The sequence below is a fragment of the Myotis davidii genome, unplaced genomic scaffold (genome assembly GCF_000327345.1).
Source record: "Myotis davidii unplaced genomic scaffold, ASM32734v1 scaffold2152, whole genome shotgun sequence".
NCBI lineage: Eukaryota > Metazoa > Chordata > Mammalia > Chiroptera > Vespertilionidae > Myotis > Myotis davidii.
In genome coordinates, this window is record NW_006283542.1 from 114794 (window position 1) to 119779 (window position 4986).

Below are 4986 nucleotides of genomic sequence, written 5' to 3' on the forward strand. Positions count from 1 at the left end.
GGCCTTGGGGATCCAAGGGCTTTGTGGGGTGAAGAGCAAGAAGGGGGCAAGGACAGTGCCAAGGAGTGAGAGGGTGGGGTCATTCCTGGTTTGGTGGAGGAAGCTGAGCTCAGGCAGGAGGTGTTGAGTGCGGGGAGATGGCCAGGAGCAGGTGAGGACTCCAGGCCAAGGTTCGGGAGAGGGACCAGGGCTAGTGATGGAGTCTGGGATGGCCTCAGAGCATCGTGGCCACTGAAGCTGGTAGAAGGTACAGGATGCAGGGAGCAGAAGGGCAGGAGCCTGGGTGGGGGTCTGGAAGGGACAGTCAGATCTGGGGACCAGGAGTGCTTATGGGTCAAGGGAAGAGAAGTTTTAAGGAGGACGTGTTCTCCCATGTCCTGGTCCCCAGGCTCCCTACACACCTACCACCTGGCTTGTGCTGCCCCTTTGTTGGGAGATGCCTGTGTGGATGGGTAGGTGGGTGGTTATCTCTTTAAATGGCCACTGGGAGAGGGGGTTCTGGAACTCCTGCTGCCTCAGAGGGCCTGACCCAGCCTCCCTTCCCCCACCCTCTCTGCACCTGCTTCCTGGAAGCCCTGGGAGCTGGCTGTGAGTCACACAAGTGGGCGTGTTGAGGTGTGGGGTGTGGAGCCCACTGGACAGGCCAAAGGGACATCCCACTGGGTGATGGAGGTCTCTGGAATGTAGGGGGGTTCCTGATCAGTGACTCCTGGGGGGACGGTCTCACTGTCCCAGGCAGGGGTGCTGGGGTCGGACCTGCACCTTGGGGGGACCTGAGCGGGGCTCCTCCAGGTTCTCCTTCAGGGCAGGCAGAAGGTAGAGAATCAGGATTGTAAAAGTCTGTGGAGGGGCAAACACACCCACCTCCTCCTCTGATGTGTCGGTTCACACAGCCCCGCTCTGAGCATGGCCAGCTTGACCATGAGGGTCATGGTACCTGCCAGGGGCCCAGGGATGTCAGTGCAGGGCCCTCCGGCCTTCCAAGCGTCTTCCTCCCACACCAGTATCAGGCCCTGGGGTGAACCTCATCTGTGAGCAGGTAGAAGGTGAAGGTGCCACAGCCCAGGGAGAAGGCTCAGGTAAACTTGACCGCTGTGGAGCTAGAATGGCCCTGAAGAGGACCTCTGATGTGAAGACAAATGGAGCCAGCAGTCCCAGGACAGGTGGAGACCCCGGGACCCAGCAGGCCGGTCCTCTTCCTATATTGGAGTCTCCAGTTGGCAGGCCCCCGTCCTTCACACAAAACCTCGCCAGTAAGGTAACTGGCCAATTCGGAGAACCTGGCCTCAAGGACAGGCTCTTGGGGCCAGATCCAGGTCATGAGCAGGAGGGAGAGCAGCGCAAAAATGGGCGTGGACATGGCTCCCGTGAGGAGCGCTGGACAGGCTTCAGGATGCCTGGGCCATGGGCGTGTGGTGTGGGGTTGTCCGAGCACAGAGCCCAGCTGCAACCTTGACCCCATCCCCCGACGCACCGCCATCCTAACCGCATCCCTATCACCCAGTCCAACCCCCTCCTCATTAGCAACCTAACTCATTCTCAACCCCAGCTCCAGCCCCAGACTCAACCCCACACCAATTCCCAACCTAAACCCATGCTCACGTCCAAACCCACCTCTGAGCCCAATTCCAGCTCAACCCAGTCCTAACCCTCTCTCAACCCCATGAATAATTCCAGCTCCAATTCCCCAAACCAGCTCTTAACCAATCCTGTCCCAACCCCAAACACAACCCATCTCTGAACCCCAGCTCCAATCCCTAACTTAACACCAGCCCTATCCCACCACCTAACCCCATTCTTATTGGCAAACCCGACCCCAAACGCACCCCATCCCCATCTACAAACCCAAACCCATCCTCATCCTGGGACTTAACCCGATCCTCATTGCCATCCTCACATCAGACTGTTTCCAATCCCAGCTCCAGCCCCAGTCCCACATCCACTTCCTTCGTTATACTTCCCCCAACCCCTATAAGTCCTACCTCAACCTCATCCCATTTCATGTTCATCCCATTTCCAAGTTCAAGGCTGTAATCCTGTTTCTCATCTCCCTAAGTCCCACCTCTATCATTGACCAACGAAAGGTTGACCTTGCCTGGTCCTGGGAGGAACCTCATGTCTGCTAAGTGTCTCTGTTTACCTGGAGTCCTTGGGCCACACCAGATAGTTTATGCTATCAACGTGGTTGCGGGGGGGGAGGGGGGGGGAGGTCGTCTACTATATCCATTTGACCCCAGGAGATGCTTGGAAACTGAATAACTAAGGCCAGCCATGGGGGTGCCTCTTGCCTGACCCCCCATGAGAACCCTGGACACCAGGGTTTGGGTAAGCATCTCCTGTTGGCAGGACTCTGTGGGTGTCCTCACGCATCATTGTTGGGAGAAGTAAGTGCTGTCCGTACGACTCCATTGGGGGAGACAACTGGGACCTGGTGGTGCCTGGTCTCACTTGGATGCCGCTCCTTGCTTTGCTGATGTCAAACTGTACCCTTTCGCTGTAATAAATTGACTGTGAGTGCAACCGTTGTCCTGAGCTCTGTGAGTCCTTCTAGCAACTCACTGAACCCAGGGGTGGTCTCGGGGACCCCTGAACTGTAGTGAGTGGAGGGGGATTAACTCAGAGAGTTAGCAGGGCCAGAACACGTGGCATTTTGAATGATCTGGATAGATTTTAGTTGTTGTTTTTTTACCTGAGATTGGAGCCACTGGAGGGCTTAGAGCAGAAGTGACATCATTTATTTTTTGTTGTCATCACCTGAGGATATTTTTTCCCATTGATTTTTAGAGAAAGTGGAAGGGAATGAGGAGAGAAGGAGAGAGAAACATCGATGTGAGATAGACACAGTGATTGTTTACCTCCTGCAATCCAGGTACTACTTGCCCTTAACAGGAATCGAACCCGCCACCCTTTGGTGTGCGAGCTAATGCTCTAGCCCCTGAGGAACACTGGCCAGGGCAGGAGTGACATGATTTTAATAAAGATTTCTCCAGATGCTGCATAGAAAATGAATTGTAGGTGCAGGAGGGCAGGCGGGGTAAGGGCTGAGCTGGTTAGGAGGGTGTGGCCATGAACCAGGTGACAGACGACGGATGGTGGCTTGCATTGGGGTGATCACTGGTGAAGCAAGAGTCACATTTTAAAGGTAGAGCCAACACTATAGGCTGATGAATCAGATGTGGAATGTAACAGAGAAAGCAGCTGGATAGACATGGAGCTGTCCTTTACTAAGATGGGGAGACCATGGGAGGAGCAGGTGTGGGGTGTGAGCAGGACCAGGAATCCGGCGTCAGATATGTGAGGCGTGAGGTGCCTCTTCTTTTCGAGCGGAAAGGCTGAATAAGAAGTGGGAGGTATGAGTCTGCAGTTACAACATCATCATTGCTAGAGTCAGCCCCTATAAATATGATTGCTGGAATACTAAGCCTCGTCAATATTTCTACTTAACGAGGCCTCAGTCGAGTAGGATTAGAGAAGGCCTCAATTGCCATTATTTTTTTGGACGAAGCCTCTATAAACATAGCATTATGGTGATTTGAGGAGGCCCCAATAAATCGTATTTCTAGGGAGTCAGCCTCTATTAATAATAGCATAGGCGGTGATAAATATTACTGAAATTGCCCTTGCTAAATAGCCTTTTTATTTTATGATTGGCGTCAGTACATGTCATGGCAGCCGACATCCGTTTATTGGGTGACTGAGCGAATGAAGACAAGGTCAAAGTCACACTCATGAATAGTGTGTGAAGAGGTGGGTGAAGGAGGTGAAGGGTCAGAGTTCTGGAGCCCATTGGGGACGGGAGAGGAGGTTGGGAGAGCCAACTAGAGATGGCGGGGTGAGGGGGCAGGTGGACAAGGAAGCTAGTTTGTTTATTTTTTTCCCACTCAGCTCTCTATTTATCCTATTATCCTACTGCGATATTGTGATTTCTAATAAGAAAGATGTGTTTGATCTGGGGGTCCTGATTATGGCAGCTCCTAAAAGCCCTGGAATTTCCCAATCACGGAAGCCATTAAGGTGCAAATGAGGTGACTTTTGGACCCCCACTTAAGGATGGGGGAATGGTTGCCAGGGGAGCCAACCATGTGCTTAGAGCAGTGGCCCCACCCCATAACAAAGAAACAGAATTTCCGGAGGATGAGGCCCAGAAATCAGGATTTTAAAAAAAGATTCCCAGGTGATTCTAATGTGCAGCCAAGGTTGAGAACCACTGGCTGAGAGGGTTGGAACTCTCAGTCCCAGACCCTGACCTCTGGGGAGGAGAGAGGAGCCGGAGGTTGAGTTCACTCACCAATGGCCAAGGATTTCATCAATCACTCGTGTGTCATGCAACCTCCTCGGGGAGTTTCAGGGGTGGTGAACACTGGGAGATTTGGGGAGGGTGGTGACTTCAGAGAGGACATAGATTCTATGTCATAGAAGCTCTGAGTCCCTTCCCCACACCTGGCCCTCTGTATCTCTTCCATCTGGCTGCTTCTGCGTTGTGTCCTCTATAATAAGCTGGCAATGTAGTAAGGAACATGTTCTGTGAGCAGCTCTAAGAAATTAATGGAACCTGAGGAGGGGGTCATGGGAACCTCCAACCTATAACTGATGGTCAGAAGCTGGTGGGCTGTGATTGGCATCTGAAGGGAGCGGGGGTGCAGTCTTGCAGGACTGAGCCCTTAACCTGTGGGATCTGATAGTATCTCCAGGTAGATAATGTCTGAATTGAATTCATTGCTTGGAAGAAAAAATACCCATTGGAATTGTTGTCAGAGTGGGACCTACATACCCGTTTCCTAGAAGTTGAATTGTCACCTATGTGGGGGCTGCATGACTGATCTCTGTCCCTGTGTCTACAGAAACAGCAGGTTGGGTTGCCATCATACACCCCCTATTTGCCACACTCACCCCAACCCCTCAGGGAGTCAACCTGTGGTAGTTTCACATCAGTTTTATTAGAATCTAAAAAATTGCTCTAATAGATATTCCATTTCTCAAACACCC